Raw genomic sequence first — 18617 nt, 5'->3', positions numbered from 1 at the left:
AGCTGTCGCCTGCCCGCGAGAACGTCGACGACTGAACTCCCGTTTCGTGTCATTGGCGGGAAAGGAGGGGAAACGCTCGTTCTTCCCTATCGAACCCTTACGAACTTCGGAGTTCCCTCCTCCTCATTCAAGCCCGCTGTCCCCATCGGTACTCCCTCGAAGATCGCCGGTTTAAGGTTTTCGTCCACGGCTCAGATTAAGTGTCACTCTGATCGGCCAGGAAGGAACTTGGAACACGTGACAGAGCGCGCAAACCTTGCGGCGAAGATTCCTCTCGAGTGTCCTTTGGGGATATAGCAGGCAGCTTTTGCAATAGCCTGCTCGACGATATAAGGTACATTCCTTGTTTTATCAGTTCATTTTTTTTTCTAATGTGAATCACTTTATAGATGTTAACGTGGTTTTCATAAACGGTTTCTGGGTTCACACAAAGAAGGGGAAAAACTTGTACCAGCCCACAATAAGAAAAAAAGAACACTGGTAATGTGACGCGGGATATTACCATCACGGAAAACTATTATTGATTAGACACATAACCTAAAACAGTAATTATTTCGTAAGAACACTGCGTTGACAAGTCTTTACAACCATTAAGTCAGCTGGTATACTGTATTTGAACCGGTTCAAAATGACGTAGTTTGAACTTCATGTCAGCTATTTGCTGCAATTTGCTTCAACCTACTTCATTTTGTAAGTTTCTAAGCGCTGTTTTTTTTTTTCAGCCGGCGAATATCTGCAGTGTACACTGTTCCCGTTTGCTTGCTTGTTTAAAACTTCACTATCTTTCTTTATGATGGCGTTGTACGCGCCATAACCACGACATATCAGGCACCCCGTTTAGTAGTAGGGAACTATGAATATAATTTCGACCACCTGGGCTTCCTTCACGTTCATTTGACTTCAAACCCACGGGCTTTTGGATGCATTTCGCCTCCATCTATAAAGCCGGCGACGTGACCGAGAATCGAAGCCGTGCCCACGGAGACACAAGAATTCTGGCTCCGTGCCCGTGCCCTCGAGCTGAGCAAGTCGACACCTAAGCTACCACGGCGACTCCCTAAAGACCTTGAGTAGTTTTAGTTTTAGTAGTAGTAGTAGTAGTAGTAGTAGTAGTAGTAGTAGTAGTAGTAGTAGTAGTAGTAGTAGTAGTACAGTAAGGTCATCTAATTATAAATTTTGCATTCCTCGTTTCGACTACCACACCCGTCAATTCTCACGTTTGGTGAGAAACCTAAAGGTTCGCCTAATTAATTTCCATACCCATCCGAAAGCGATAAAAACACCGAACGCCTCAGAATAGTCTGAGCGGTGTATAAGGGATCGTTCGTTTGTCAGCACTTGTTTATCTTATCTCGCCCTGTCGCCAGGCCCACGAGGACATCTAAAGAACCCTCGCCGGCACATCGGAAGGTAAGAAATTAAGACACGCTCCGTTCGCGACATCTTTTTTTCGAGTTTAAAAGAAAGCCGCGGATTTGGAAAAGATAGGCGCACGCCATCGTGTCGCGTCTCCTTCTCCAGCGGATTTCGTGCATGGCTCTGAAAGCAGGGCGTCAACTGCCCTCTTTCCGACCGTACTTTTTCAACCTCTTCGTGTCCCGACAACAGGGAGGGGCGCGGCAACCGCGGTTTTGGCGCCACACGCGGGAGCCGGTGTGGAAGAAGAGGAGGTCGCATGTGTCGCCGTACGTGTTTGGAACCGTTATTCCGTCGTGCAGTCACGGCTCGCCGCGTCGTAACAAAGAGACCCGCCACGATTCCCGGGATGCGGATTGCAAACTAAGCCATAGGTGACGTAGGGTGCGTTGCTCTAAGGGACGCAAACGCATTCAACACAACATGTTAACGCGATATGCGCATTTAAACGCGCGCGATTCCATGCATTCGCTTGATCGACGCCTGTCTTCCGTTTCGCGCTTCAGTGTGTAGCAGGGCGCCACAACTTGACAACCGGACTGAAAGGCGAAGAACGGCGTACATGCACAAGCGTTGCCTTGCAGCCCGGTTGTTTTGTTGTGGTGCGCCACTGCACTGAAGTGTTAACCGACAAGAACTCACTGGGGTTGCCGTGTTTTATTGCCGTATTTCAAATAATATGCGTCTGAATGGTTGGCAAATGCGTGCGTGCGTGCGTGCGTGTGTGTGTGTGTGTGAGAGAGAGAGAGAGAGAGAGAGAAAGAAAATGAGCGAGTGAAGGACCACCGAAGAAACGGAAAGGCAGGAACCAGAAACGCGTTCGGTTTTCTACCCTACACTGGAAGAAAGGAAATAGGGGATGTAAAAATGGAAGATACACAAAAACCAACAGTTGACGGTCCCCCAGAATTGCATATTGATACCTTGTTCATCATTTAGGTCTGCACACGTCGGCTTCTGAGATACATACTCTTATCATGACTATCTGAATCACACGAACAAATCATGCGCGGTCTTCAGAAACATTTATAAACGAACACTTAGCGACAAACGTCGCATGCCGAACAATTCATCAAGGTGCATGCTGCACCAATCCTTGAACATGCGAGCATGACGGTATCGTAGGATGCCCCATCGATTAGAAGGAATGTACACAAGAGTCGAAAGCAATAGAACGCGACACACGCATTGTAAAAGAGGTAAAAAACACTGCTGTGCCAACGGCACAGTCGTGTCGTTTCATAACACTACTGTCTCGTGCGACCAAAGATTCTGTGGTGCATGCGGAGAGCCGTACATGAGCTTCCGATACGGAAGTGCTCGAGAAAAAGGAAGTGTTGACGGTGCTTCGTTAGGTATACCTTCTGAACAATATGTCTCGTACTGCTACTTGTGTTCTAGAAAAGAACAAACAAGACGTATCGACTGGCCCAGTTTACAACTCCGTTGCAGTTCACTTGTACTGATTCGGTGGCAGTTCGTCAGGGTCGAATCATGAAATCGCTCAGAAGATGAGATTGCAATTCATCTCCCTAAGTGCATGCCGGGCCACTTCACTCGTCGAAAGTGTGGCTTCCAAGAAGAGACGTATAAAATATATAAAAAACAAAACAAAGAAATCGCGACGTGTCAGCCGCCGTCCTCATTACAGGTCGATCGATTAGGCGGTGGTGAGGTGCTGCCGCCACTGCATTGAGACAGCTGTCAGACCTCCCCTCGCAGCGTGTCCCGCTTCCCAGCAGTTTCTCTCGAGCGGGACCTCGGCGAGAACGGCGGCGGAGTGTGCATACTACCGTGCCGGTCAGAAGCACAAGGGGACGAGTTCCAGAGCGTGTCGTCAGATGCGCCGTAACGTCTTCGTAAACACGCACTCACACACACGCACGTACACACACAAATAAAAGCACAGAACAACAGGGTGAGGAGTCTTCCAATGTCCGCTCGGGTAAAAGAAAACAAACATACGCGTACTTACGGGGTGAACTTTGTCTGGCAGAGTCCTGAATAGTTTGCAAAGTTAGTCGGCGCATCATAGGTGGTGGATAACCAGAAAACGCGCTGTAAACAGAAGCGGTACGTTGGTTTGGTTCGTTTAGTTTTTTGTCGTTTAACGTTCCAAAGTGACTGTGCTACGAGAGACGCCGCAGTGGAGGAACTCCGGACAATTCGGGACGCCTGTTTTTTTTTTTTTTTAACGTACTTTCACACACTAAAGTATCATTTAAACTCCATCGAAACGCAGCCGCCATGGCCGAGAGTCGCAACCGAGACGTCCACCTACAGAAAAGCACGAAGCGAAGCAGAGACGGGTGCCAAACGGACGCCTCTTTCAGCTTGCACGTGACCGATCTCAGCACCGCGACGCCGCCAAGTCTCATTGTTCGAATCCGCACTGACAGCAGCAAGAAAGAAACTATATATATTCATAACGCTCTCATCCCAAGGGCGCCGATTGCGCCTTATTGATCGAAAAGTCGGCAAGACACACAATACAGAAAAAACTATACCGTAACCGGTTTCGAGGAAAAGCTGTTAGGGTGAAAGCTCTTATTCGTATTCCTGTTTTTTTTTTTTTTCCTCAAAGCATTGCGGTATTTAATTTCGGGGGCTTCGTTGGCGACTTTCACTAAGTGGCACAAATAGAAAAAAAAAGAAATTAAAACGTTACTTCCTCTGGCACTCCTTTGAACTCTCAGTAGGCGGCAAATGTCCTCCGTCGGTGTTATTTATTTTCTTTTCTCGATTTTTTATAGGAGGAAAGGAGGCGAGCGCGGCAAAGCGGCAGGGCATCCCATCGCGAACTGGTTTTGCAAAGAGCAGTGAAATCGAAGGGACCGATAAAGAGAAGCGCTCCGCTCTCCAGACCGCGCGCCGTCTTCTAGAAAAACCAGTAACGCCGCACTAGATAGTTTCGTGCAGCGCAGCGAATGCTACACGCACAGTCAACCACAAAAAAGTTTTGCGGGACGTTGGATCCATGACGAATGCGGCTTTCTGCTATATCAGTGCTTTAATGCTTGTAATCAAGCTGCTGACTGGGTTAGACCATTCCAGCGACTATAGGCGGCGCAACGCGGTGCATCGAAATGGTGGACGAGACGGTGATGTCGCGAGCGTCCACGTCAGCGTCGCAGAGCGTGAAGACGCGTTCGTTGGTTCATGACTAACTGAGAGACAGAACTGCGTCGTAGATTATCGCCGTGTGACAGCTTCGGAGCGCGGCTGCATGGCGCCACCTGCATCGCTGGAATCACCTTCTAGGACCGGAATTCCAAAGTACAGCAAGGGACATTTATTTGCTGGTTACATTGCAAGACAACGCGAGAATTTAAGCTTTATCGAACATATCGCGTCCCGCAAACTTTTGCTGTTGAGTGTACACCATGAAACAAGGACTAGAAACAAAGTAACCACGGAGCCAGCCCACCATTGCTCAAGGACCAGAAGCACAATAATAGTAATACAATATTCCGGGGTGTGGCGTCCCAAAACCACGCTACGATTACGAGGGACGCCATAGTGGGCCGCTCCGGAAATTTCGACCACTTGGTGTTCCTTTACCGCGCACTGACATCGCACAGAATGCGGGCGTCAGTCATTACGCCTCCCCCGAAATGCGGCCCGGGCTCGTACCACGCCCTTCGGGTCTTCAGCTGAGCACCACGACCACCGGCCCCGTCACCACTGATCAGCCGAGGGCGTTCGGGGAGCAGAAGCGAGGCACGCCCTCTGCGCATCTCTCACTGCACCGTACTTGTTCTCAAGCACGAGACATTCGACTGCATTTCTATGGAAAATGTACGCAACGGAACGCTAAGATTGTGCAAACGCTACATAATGTTTACAACGGCTATCCAAGTGCTTGTGAAGGTGGGACGATTGTTTAGGCGAATCGATGATAGTGGGAATCGTGGACAGTGGGAATGATAGTGGAACAGTGGGAAAGTGATGATAGTGGGACAGTGGGAATCGATGATATGCGAAGCACGAATAAGGAAAGTTTATATGTCAGTTTAAAATCAGAACAACGATACGAGGCGGAGGTAAATTCAGCCGTACATAACTTCCATGTCATAATTATTATGTTTAGACGTGTCATTTACCTTCATCATCTATTCACGCCACCTGATGCCCAATTCGGTATATGTGGAGCTAGCGAAACGGTCGCGAGCGTGCTATGAGCGTAGCACGTAGTCATGTTTTACATGACACGTATATCATAATTATCATGTTCGGACATGTCATTTAACTTTGCCGTCTATTGACGCCATGCATACTAATTTGATATATGTGAAGTTACATAAACGACCGCGAGCGCATCATGAGCATGGCATGTGGTCGTGTTGTTACATGACACGCATCTCATGATTATCATGTTTGCACCAGTCACATACCTTCGTCGTCCATTCACGTCCCTTAATACCAAACTTAATGTATGTGAAGCTAGCGAAACGGCTGCGAGGGCATCATAAGTGTGGCTTGTAGTCATATGTCATATGACACGCATCTCAAGATTATCATGTTTGCACCAGTCACATAGCTTCGTCATTCAGTCGCATCACGTAACGCCGAATTTGGTGTATGTGAAGCTACCGAGACGGCAGCGAGCGCATCATGAGCGTGGCGTGTAGTCATGACTTACATGACATGCATGTCATGATTTCCACGTTAGGGTCTGTCACTTATGTTCGCCATGCAGCCATGCCATACCATGCCAGTTTTGCAACATGTCATGAGAACGAGACCACCGCAAGAGCAGCAAGACCATGGAATGTAAATCATGACATACATATCATGATTTTCATATTATGACTAGTCCAATATGGTCGTCATGCAGTCATGTTATGCCATACCAAATTCGCTATCGATACCATTATCCAAACGGTCAGGAGAGCTAAAAGTCGTAGGCGGCTAGATAGATAGATACACTCAAAGTCGCCGATATTCGCTAAGGAATGCTTCGCAGTTAAAAATATTCAATCGTGGAACGCTAAAAACAGGTGAAAACGTTGTAAATAGAAAACAATCGCTATAACATAACCGAATGACTAAGCCCAATATACAAAATACCTTTTAAGAAAAATGACGATTTTTGATATGACGATTTTTATGAAGTTCATACAAGACTTGGTGCGTTTATAACATAATTAGTCCATCGTGATACCAGTACAAAACCAACAATAAGAAACTGTTTCCTGTAAAAATCGTGTGTGTTTAGAAAATGCCGTTAACGATTTTGAGTACTTGGTACCATTACTTTGGGAGAGCTGAAAGCCGTCCCTTGGGCCGGAGGGAACGGGGGGGGTAGAAAAGTGGGTAGCGATTTAGAGTACTTTGTACTCTACTATGGGAGAGCTTAAAGCCGTCCCGCCCCGAGGCGTGTTTAGAAAAGTGTTTAACGATTTAGAGGAGGCGTAGTAAAGTGAATGTTTATTGTGGCATGGCTAATACTGAGTTAGACGAATAGCTTCAGCCGAAGTACGGAAAAAGAACCGTGACAAATGCACGACCATAGACCCTCTTCATAATCCGCGTGTACGTTTCCCTGCACAGCATACCACCTAAGTGCTGGCGCCACATGTCTATCTTCGATTGTAGTCGAGGCCCTTTAGTTGAACGTACTGGGATTTGCATACTACCACCGTTTATGTTGATAGAGCTGCAATCTATATTTCCCGCATGACAACGCAATCAAACCGCACTTGAACACGCTGTTCCCACTTACCCCCGTGACATGAACTTGACTTGGAACCGCCTTCAATGCAGCGCGTTCGCAAGGCGTTTGTGCTACCTTGGTACGGCCTAAAGAAAGAGCGCTCGAAACGTGTTTGTGCGGCATTGAAGTCGGTGGCAAGTCACGATCAAGTCAAGCAGCGTTTCTGAATACGGGTGTAAGTGACAAGCCGCCATCCGCAGGGCTAACTTCATCGCAGGAAAGCGAGCTAGCTTCGCAGTCATGAAAGGGGTGTATGTACAGTCGGCCACAAAAGTTTGCGGACCATGCGAGCGTGTGCCAAACTGCCTGTGGTGCGCCACCTAGTGGTGCGCCATGTATACCGTCGACCGCAGTTCTAGGCCGGAAACGGGTCGTCTTCTTATTTCACTGGTCTTTCAGTTTTGTACTGCCGCGTTAGTTCGTGGTTTTCGCGCAAAGTGCTTATCTGCAGTATCACCACCTTATTGCTGTTTTCATAGGAGGATCGAAACTACCACGGCGTGCTCAGGAAAGTTATCAAGAAGGTCCTGGGCCTACCCATACATACCAGCACCGAGCGTCTGCTTGAGCTTGGCATTCACAACACGCTCGAAGAAATAGCAGAAGCCCAAGAGAGAGCACAGTTTGCAAGGTTATCTACTACAAGGTCGGGGAGAATGATCCTGCAGGAGCTGGGCCAAAACCCAATAGCAATCAGACGCAATTACAATGATATCCCTGACAACATCAGGGAGACTATCACGGTATCTCCTATACCGAGAAACATGCATCCAGAACACAACGTCGGAAGAAGAGTAGCGAGGGCCAGGACTATACTTCGTCAAGTCTCAAACGAGGAACGAGGGGTCGCATTTATTGACGCGGCTTCCTACGCCAATGGGAAAGCGTTTGTGGCAGTGGTAGTCGATGGGGCTGGCCATGTCGTCACCTCAGCGACGGTCAGGACGAAAGACCCAATCATTGCGGAACAAGTGGCCATCGCCTTAGCACTCAGAATGGATAACATTGAAGTCGTCTACAGTGATTCCATGGCAGCACTACGGGCGTTCGCCAAGGGGACGGTCTGTGAACAAACGCAAGGCAAGAACATAACACATCATCTTCTGAGTTGGTTCCCAGCTCACCTTGGACAAATCAACGATTCCCCTCCCAATCTCAACGAAGCAGCACACGAGGCGGCGCGAGAACTCTCCAACCGCGCCTCCCCGGGGATGCGTTCTAGCGGTGACGGGGATAACCGGGAAATTCTTACAACATATAACGAGCTCACTAAACATTTCTACCTGTCTAGAAGGATTTTTCCTCCACCTCACAAAAATCTAACTCGGCCCCAAGCACTTACATTAAGGCTTTTGCAAACGCGGATGTACCCTACTTTGAAAATGTTACACATCATGTACCCTGACCTATATCCAAGTAATCTTTGTCCACATTGTGGGGAAATAGCTTCATTAGAACACATGCTCTGGCAGTGCACCAAATTCGCTCATTTATCGCACATCACCTCTGCCAGATGGGAGGCGGCAATCCGCAGCTCGTCCTTGGCAGATCAGCTCTGGGCTGTCCACCAAGCCCGCGAGGCTGCTGAGGAGATTGACATCTCCGTCCTCACGTGGGAGCTGCCCGCAACACAGTAATCTGTGTTTTGGACGACCAAATAAAAGTTTATCCAATCCAATACCACGGCGTGCCTCAAACGGCGTTCAGTTGGCTACGTGTCACTTTGTGATAAAGGTTGCGACTGATAACAGTTATGCTCATAGACTGCTGGCCAGGCACAAGCTTGTAGACTCAGATGCCAAAAGCGAAAGGTGAAAATTATTGTACCCAGTAAGAAAAGAGACAAGCCATCGATTAGAGGCGGGAAGCTTTGAAGGCGCTGCGGTGCTGTCGACCACCGCTGACGTAACGGAAGTGTCGCGAAGAGGCTTTCGGCCATGCGCTCGTGTGGTCCGCAAATTTTTATGGTCGACTGTACGTGCGCCGCTAGTCGCCGTCGCTAATTTCATACAACTATAGCCTGTGGCTCACTGCAATACGCCACGCGGTTAAGATGGTGAAAGACAGCGAATAAAAGAAGTGAGCTTAACTTAATGCAACTGTAACACAATCTCGAAGAAACGACACACCAGAACTGCGGTAGGACCACAATGAAGCGCACACATTTGACAAAAATCGATTATTTAGTGAGAAACTGTAGATGAGGTAGACAGTTGTTAGTTCGGCGCGCGGCCTGCGTCGTCCTCCTAGTGGTATACGGTCTTTTCGCGTTGATTGATTGATATGTGGGGTTTAGCGTCCCAGGACCATCATATGATTATGAGAGACGCCGTAGTGGAGGGCTCCGGAAATTTAGACCACCTGGAGTTCGTTAACGTACACCCAAATCTGTGCAAACGGGCCTACAACATTTCCGCCACCATCAGAAATGCAGCCGCCGCATCTAGGATTCGATCCCATGACTGGTGGGGTCTTTTCGCGTTGATTTTACCACGAAGATAAACCAACTAGAAGCCCAGCTTTGTACGATGCTGTAGCCAATAAAGTTTGGCAGTATTTGAAGAGTGTAGTGAGGCGATGCTTACAGCTCCCGATACGGAGGCGCAGAAAAAGAAGAAAGAGACGGGATACGACGGACGAAAAAAAAAAAAAAAGATCTCGTTTATCGGGTCGCGAAAGCTGAAAATATTAAACAAAAATCGCGTAGAAGCAAAACGATTTTCAACCGTTTCAACACCTCTTCTCCTACACTATACCACTTTAGTGCAGCGCAACACCGTCGTCTGGCGGCCCGCTGGGGCTACAGAGGGCAGTGTCCTCGCGTATACGGCTCCCATGTGTGAACACCACTAACAGGGAGTACATACGGGAAGGCGGGTTCCTCGGCATTCAACGGTGCCGACGCCTAACGACACCGACGCCTTCGAGGTAAGCGACCGCTCATTTAAAGAGCAAGACCCAGCGGCGCCCCCAGCGGGCGCGAGAGGCAATGATCTCGCAAATTATCTCAAGGCGTCAACTGCGCGAGGCTTCCTCCCCACGTGGTCAGAGGCCAAACCCGACACAACCCAAGGCGTGGTTCATTTTGCAACGAACACGCACAAACACACACAGAGAACCAGGTAGGAGGCATGCAGTTCATCTGCGCCGGCAGGAAACTAACGGAAGTAAAAAGTGAGAGCGAAAACTTGAAAGCGCGGTTCGACAGAATAAAGACACGCGAACCAAGCCAACTCGGGAATAGAAAGAAAAACAGTAACGCCGCAAATCGGTATCATTAAGATGTGTATCAACGGGCGACGGGCGTGATCGTTTCGTCTACTGCCTCGCAGGGCAGTGGTTGCGCCCGGCAGCCACCAGGCGAGTCGCGGCAATTCGCCACAAACGGAAGCCCTAATTACACTGTCACTGTATACACGCGAATACACCTGTCGGATCACCTACACAGCCGCCTGCGTGTCACTGCGTACGAACCCTCCGGCATCTTGTGTAGGTCTACTCCCCTTTCACTTCCATTACCGTAGAGTCTTTGCTTGGTTAGCCTGATGAGCGAGCGAAAAAGACAGAAGCTCACAACTTCCTGAAGAGAGGGCCACCTAGTTCTTGCGTGCACTGTAGCCTATACTTGCCTCTGCTTTTAAACACAAGACAACAGTACAGACTACGGCTGCTGGCAGGCTCTTTTCACACATCACACGCTGCGGTGGTATACAGTGGTTACGGAGCTCGGCTACTGCCTCGATGGTCGCGGGTTCGATTCCAGCCGCAACGGTCCCAATAGGCTAGGGGCCGCCCGTGTGCTGTGCACGTTAAGAAACATTGGGCGGCTCAAACTTCCCGAGTTCTGTAAAGCGGCGCGCCTCATAGTCATATTACGGCACGCACAACGCAATAGGTATAAAGAAATTGTTATTGCGCCTCGCACAACTATGAAAAAAAAAAAGGTACCCCGCATATTTTAACGAGAGAAATATCGGTGCGCATCACGCGGTGTGAAGAAACGTTAAGCTTCGTACTTAGATGTCGAAGAGTGCGCATTAATATTAGAAAAAAAAACGCATCACAGATCTGAACTTGCCACAACGTGGAACCTACGGAGCGACACATTTGTTCAGACAAAGCCCGAGACCGCATAATGGCGCACCACCATACTTTAAGACACATGGGAAAATAACGCCCGGACCAACGCACAGAAAGCGCCGTAGACCCTACAAAACGGTACGCTCAAGGCCACACGGAGGGATTTACGTCGGGGACTTAAAAGAAGTCTGAAGACGCCCCGTACAGACGACCGAAGTGGCAGGGGAGAGGGGGTGTACCCCGCATTGACAGCCCTTCCATTATTTGATTGCCGTGTCGTGATTGACAAGATTAGTCAATAATGCATAAGGTACAAAGGTGGCTGGCAATCCTGGAGGCCGTTTCAGACGGATCCGAAAGGACGTGATGGCGCAAGTCGATCTGCGTAGCTCACTGCTCTTGCATAGAAAAAAATAATCTGAAATTAAAGAGGAAGTGGCACAGCCGCCCCCGTTGCACCACCCTGCGAATGCCCATGCACGTATACTACGTGCGCGACCTCTGTGTCATCGTAAGCATGACACGAAACTTGAGCACACGAACGGGCTGTGCTGTCAAGGCCGAGATTGTCGTTTGCAACTTCCTGTCACTAAGTAATCGTTTGGCTGTCACGTACCCAAAACAAGCGCAACATCTTCAACGAAATAGAACCAAGCCTAAAAAGCAATAATCGTTAGAGGCCCACTCCCACTCACTCTTTATTTTCCCGCGTCGAAGGACACCGCAGTAATCTACGTAACAAGACCAAAAAGAAACAACGAAGGATACAGCAATAACGCTTCAATGACGAGTCTCAAAGGAACCCAGGCGATAACGGTTTCGCCGTAGGCCCGGCACCACGATAGCCGCAGCAATAAAGTGATCACGGCTATACATATATAAGGTCGTCGCAGTCATTTCAAGCATCTCTAGCGGTTTACACGGCGTGTGGTGCAACGTCGTATAACTCCCATCGCCGTATAGCGTGCGCGCCCGTCAACAACAGGACACGGTCGGCAAACAAGCGGCCGCGCAAAGATAAGTAACTCCCAGTGCAAACACTACGCGCATGCGTGGAAACTGGGGGGGTATACTAGCGACGTATCAAACAGGAACATCGTATGAACGAGGAACTACCGACGCTAGCCTGTTTCAGTACGGGCGTACACTAGATCGCAAAACTATCTATATCGCCTTATACCAACGACTGCAGAAGTACACAGCCGTATAACACCAGCTCCCCCTCCGAGTTGTTTGCGCATGCGTGTGAGAGAACAACGTCTTCTTAAGCCTACACCTATTCTATTCGCAATAACGCAGAATGCCGCCAGCAATGATTTCTTTGCACCGATAAATAACGACAGAATTGGACTGCCGCGTTCAGTTGCATGCTAGCAGCGTGGGCACTTATTTCACTAATCTGCTTCATCTGTACAGTATCATCATCATCGTGTGTGGATCATGCATCCTCATCGTTCTCGTGTATGAGCGTCATCGTTGTTGGTTCATCGTAGCTCTTGGCTGCTGGTTCCTCGGGCCTAATAAAAGGTCATCCAAAACCAAGACCTTTTAGCAGCGCTAGCTGACACCAGCTGGCTTAGGCCGAATCATGGATTAACGTTGGATCACGTTGTCTACGTGCATGATGGCTTAGGTTAGTTAGTGCTGGGTAGTCTTGGCTAAATGTCGTCTTCACCGATGCCTCATTTGATTGATTTGCACCGCTGTGAGCCTTTCGGGGCTGTTACACGGTTTATGGCGAAAATGCTCACCAGGATGAAAAAAGCTAAAAAAACCCGAAAGCTAACGAAAAGTAGTGTCAGGCGATTTCCGCCGCGGTGGAGTAGTGATTGTGGTACTCGAAGGTCCCGGATTCGGGCGAAATTTCTGGAGCCCTCCACTGGCGTATGGTCATATGGAGCCCTCCACTGTGGCGTCTTTCATAGCCATATGGTTTTTTGGAGCGTGGAACATCGATATTATTAATGTTAGGTGATCTCGACCATTCTCGGCAGTAAACTATCAACGTTGTCCTTATTCAATCTCAGCCCGTTGACTGCGTTGTCTACTATTTTTGTTAGTAATTGAATCTTCTCATGGCGTGCGCGATTGATCAGGCGGTGGCGTAGCGGTAATCGCGCTGTACGATCTACGGTTTATCGAGAGCGCAAATAAGGTGCCAACATTGTTGCCAGCTTTGATTGGTGCATACCATCTTCTCGCAACTAAGCAGACAAGGTGCGTATCATTAACGCAACCGCCACGCAAACATCTGGGCGTCTAAAACATCGTTTCTCCCTTGGAACAGAGAAAGCAGCGTCTGCGACACCGCATGTCATGTAAGGTCTCCCTATACGTCTTGTCTGTCACGAGGAGATCAAGTACAAGTATGTGTTTAGAAAAAGTGGGTAGCGATTTGGAGTACTATAGATACTCTACTGTGGGAGAGCCTAAAGCCGTCCCGTTGGCATCACTCAAGATGTGTTTATAAAAAGTGGTAAACGATTTAGAGTACTTAGTACCCTACTGTGGGAGAGCTGAAAGCCGTCCCGCGGACCTCTTTAGCGAGAAGTATACGCTGAAGGTGAAGAGGCGTGAAACTCAAGATGTATGTTTAAGAGCATTTTATTTTTGAAAAAAAAATCATACATACACAGAAGGCATTTATGTGTTACATTGTTCGTTCTCACGACATGCTAATACATCTTAATATACATTCAAATGCACAACAGGAATTGTTTGTACCTGTAAACCGAAATTAGCATTACAGGTATACCAAGATACTAAAACGAGTCGTAAACAGTACACGCACGTCGCTTCTGACTTTTTCCAAGCTATAATTGTATACAAGAAATTTGATTCCCAACTTTAACTATTAGCGTCTCATATTCCCAACTTTAACAGCGTCTCATATTTTCCACACTTCCTACATGATCACCGAATCCCTTTTCATTGAGAAGTGACTCGATAAACGACCATCGGACAAACAAGACCTGGAAAAGTAAACCATTTTATGATATGTGTAAAGTGGTAGCGAGAAATCGGAGCCAAGACGTCGGAGATAATGGAGGCTGATTTGATTTCAAAAGCGTGCCGGCAATGCGTAAGCGCGCCTTCCATTATTTCGTTCTCTACAGCCGGTTCACGTGATACCAGCATTACAGTCTTGTGACGTCATGAAAGAATGTGTCCTTATTATGCTGTTTTGTGAATAAATAACCATTTGAAAGCAAGCGCCTGCGTTGGTATCACTTCACTCTGTATTTGCGTGCGTGCTTTTTAGGTGTCCTGCTGTGGCAAACCAACTCGCCCAAAAATCAACACTTCTTAATGTTACACCCACCAGATAACAGGTTCTTAGTTAATTTAATAAAGCGATCGCCAAAATCCCTTTGCGGCAGTAACTGTTAGCAAGCACCAACCAACGAAATACGAATCGTTCGGATACTACCGAACGTTTAAAGCCCACTTATAAAGGGGCAAATTCGCAATAGATCGAAGCAAGCAGCGCGAAAAGTAGAACGCGGAATTAGAAAGTACCGTCGCTGAATTAAACACTCCGTTTATCCGGAGACCGAAGCCGCGTTACAGTCAAGCGGTCATCGATACCGCCCAGCAGTTTCTTACGTAAATCTTCGTACTTTACGTATCCCCGATGTCACTTTGGTTCCTGCAACACATTTGTTAACAACCGGTTGTTACTTTCACGAAACGACGGTATGGTTAAATAAGCGCGGCCGTAGTGGAGGGTCCCGGAAGTTCCGAGCACGTGGCGATATTTAACACGCACCAAAATCGAAGCACATGGGCGTCTATCATTCTGCCTCAATCGAAATGCGGCCGCCGCGACTGGGATTCGATCCCGCGACCTTTCGGCCAACAGTCGAAAACCATAATCACTAGAGGACAGCGGCGGATAACTATGCAACCGTATTCTTTGATTTTTCAGGTGCGCACTCATCTAAAGTACGACATGGAGAGAGAGACAGAAAGGAAGAAGAAACCCAACCATAGAAGCGATATTTTCAAATCTTTTATCCATGTCCGCGAAATTGTCACGACGCAACGCATTCGCCTACGACACTCAACTGCGACAGACACCCCTGCATGCCAGTTGGCGAGAGGAACGGCATGTAAGCGGACTCAAAAAGCGTCGACGAATTCCGCGGAGATAACGTTACAATAAAGGCGCAATAAATTGGCGACCGGGACGGAAAGAGAATTTTTTTGCGTGTTTTTATGCCGCTAACCGGGCATCCCGTCGAAGACAGGATATCTCTGTCTCCCCTCCCTTTCCGAAGAAGCGCCTAACCTTGAGACACGAAAGGAATCAAGTTTTTCCTTTTTATTTTTTTACAGCGTTAAAGACTTAAGATCCCGCTTGGGCGCATTGAAATTCTGCGCAGCATCATTGGCAACTGATTCCAATGTCGCGCAACCAATCAAGGCCGCTAATAGCGCAAAAAGAAAAAAAAACTCGAAACGGATTCCCCCCCCCCCCCCTTTTGGAACGCAAATTTTTACGACAAATCGGCGTTCCTGCGAGATCGACTTCGCCACTAAGCGCAAACGTCCGGTGGTTTGCGGAGAAGCTGCCAACACGGGCCAAACGAAAGTAACTTCGCTCCAGTGTGAAAAAATGTAGTCGCACACCTCGGCTCTCACGAGTGTCCGTTCAACAATGCCGCATTGTAAAGTAAGACTGCAAAGGCGACCTGGTCAGATTTTTCCCGGGCACGACTGCTCGCAGACGACGCTCAGACGACAGATGTTTCCGCGGGCGCCAAGGAAAAGAAAAAAAGAAGGCGAACCCCAGCCCGGTGGCGTTGGAGTTGCTGTGGTAACGCTAAGCTTCAAAACAACACGACGCCAGAATGCTGTTCGAACGAATCAGACTGAAGAGAACACACACGGGACCTCACCTGGCTACTTTGAGCGTGCAAACCGGGCCGGCGGCTTTCGGGAGCACGGCGAAACACCACGACGACGAGGCGCCGGCGCGCACCGAGCCGAAGTCGTTCCCGCTGCCGATGAAGAGCACACAACACACCACCACCAACACACGCGCACTGCGCGAGACGAAACCGCACTCAAAACGCGCACCAGCGCTCACGGTTGCACGCACAGGCGTCGATGCACACCCACACGGTCGCACGTCCACGGGAGCAAGATGCAAATTGCACGGGCGCGCGGCGAAAGTGCGGAGAGATGCGGGCGGTATTAGGCCTAGCGACCGTCCTCGGGAGCGCCGGGGCCGCACTCGCCGTCGACGAGCTGCCGGCACGCACTGTGGATGAACGAGCGAGCGGCCGGTGGCGGCGTCATCGACGAAGGCGGTCGCGAGCGCCGCTGAGAGGGCGCCACCATACGGAGCGCGGGACTTCAGCGCGTGTGCCAGCGAGGCGCTTCGGTCTGTTTGCGTACCGGTCGCCCTGCTGTCGAGTGCGCGCGCGCGCTACATTTTAAGTGAAAGTGGGCGCACTGCTGCCGCGCTCCATTTAATAAATTCCGATAAGAGTCGGCAGCATTGCTTCGAGGATTGACTTCCTCTTATAACGTCGGAACTTGGACAGGCGGAAACGCGCGTTTCACGAGGACGGCAATGACAAGAACCGATAGGCGTGAAATGCGCCAAGAAGCAGCAAAACAACGCGGAAAAAGGAAGTTCGTAAAGAGGTCTATCGAACGGAAGTTAGGTAGGTAGTAAATAGCCCGGTGCTATATGTACGACAAGGAGCGGGTTTGTGAAACCGCCCAACGCGCGTTACAGAGAGTTGAGTGCATGGTTGAAAAAAAGACAGAAAAAATCAGTTCCTGTACTCGGAACCGGCTTTAACCAGTTGGTTGCAGTAATCACGGGCGGGTCGTTTCGTTATAAACTATGAACTGTAGTCTGCATTGTTGGCACTGTTATTGTGACAAAGTAAAAGTTTACTCTGCATGGCAAAGCTATGCAAAGATTATGATTTTTCAAGAATCGAATAACTCGTGCCCGATTCTGCACAAATGGCTACTACCACCACGATGAGAAAGCATGATCGTAATGACGAGCACGATATAAACACTGATGACTGCGGTTGCCAGCAGCATTCGCTATCACAAGTGGACATCGCTTTTGCCGATTTTACTCGAAATGCGCGGTAATTATTGCCTAACCTGATGGTTTATTATTAAAAGGAAAGTACTCTATGAAACTCACCTTTGAGAAGTTTAAACAGCGAAGCTAGTCAGCCAATCTTTCCTTGTGAGTTGATCACAGAAAACGGTCACCATTCTAACGGGTATTTGGCGCAGAAATTAAGTTACACTATTCACCACTGGTTCACTAAAAATGAAGGAGGCAACAATAATTGGCTACGAAGCGACGGCGCGAAGTCGAAGACCGTTAATACGTACAACAAATGGCATTTCTCATTCTATATCAACCTAAAACACTGTTTCCAATCTGCTCAGTTGTGTCAGCCGATGACCGTATATGCGTTCTGCCCACAACAGCAAGATGGTGTGCATCCATGTACCCACAGGCAACGAACCGAACCAAACATGTAAGCTCAAGAACGAACTGCCATGCAAGAGGATCGCTGTAAGATATTGCCCCAAACAACAGATGCGCGATATCATTTGCGCACCGCCGAAGACCTGCGTGGCGGCGTATAGCCTTGTTCCTCAGCGGCGCCGCAGTGCAGAAATTAGGTGCCTTTTCTCATCTTCTAACCACTACCACCACCGACGGCGCTGCAGTGTTCGCCGAACAGACGACGAGTTTGCGGAAATGTCCCGCGAAACAGTGGCACGCGTTGATCCGCACAAAGTAGCGTGAACTGACCGCTGTTATTCTGCGGCTCGACCGGCGTCATTAGCGGTGTGGCCGGCCGTTTACACGGATGGCAACCTAAAACGGGACCCGTTTAAACGCTCGGCGAATCGCAGAGCGCCGGCATGCTGAAAGGTCCCAAGTGTCGTACGTGTCTTGGTCACCCAATTGAGCGATTACGAGCGCCCGGAGCCTAAGAATGGCACTGATGATCGCTTCATGGAAGCTTAGCATTGCCAGACAGGAGCACACACATGCATGCCAAATGAGCGTTCAAAAGATTCAGAATTAGTTCTGTGTGTGTAAGTTAAAACTTACAGGGCCTCCTATGCATTCGGCTAAGCCAAACTTGAAGGTGAAAGTCGTGCTTTTCCTTCTCAGTCAATGTATTGATCCACCCTTCATTTCGCAACCCTAGACACGGACGAAGAGGAGACCGAAACGACACATGCGCGAACTCACAACTGGGTAAATATAAACAAACTAAGTACATCGTCATCGCAAGCGCACCTCGTTTTGCGCGGTGAACGATGAATCGATACCAGCTCGTCCAACTATTCGCAGTGAGCGCAAGCCCAAATGAAACGTTAGAATTTATAAGAATGAAATACA

General features: G+C 48.8%; 1 protein-coding gene across 1 annotated transcript in view; it reads right to left on the bottom strand.

The window, feature by feature from the left end:
• The window catches only part of LOC119181436 (protein O-linked-mannose beta-1,2-N-acetylglucosaminyltransferase 1-like), a 305076-nt gene extending 288587 nt beyond the window's left edge, over positions 1-16489 (bottom strand). The window contains exon 1 of the mRNA XM_037432683.2: positions 16114-16489. The gene's annotated coding sequence lies outside the window, so the exon portion shown is untranslated. The remainder of the gene's footprint in view (positions 1-16113) is intronic.
• Between the last annotated feature and the right edge of the window lie 2128 nt (positions 16490-18617).

Source organism: Rhipicephalus microplus, chromosome 10 (genome assembly GCF_043290135.1).
Source record: "Rhipicephalus microplus isolate Deutch F79 chromosome 10, USDA_Rmic, whole genome shotgun sequence".
NCBI lineage: Eukaryota > Metazoa > Arthropoda > Arachnida > Ixodida > Ixodidae > Rhipicephalus > Rhipicephalus microplus.
Note: the sequence above shows the minus strand (reverse complement) of the source record. Positions and strands in the feature narration are given on the sequence as shown.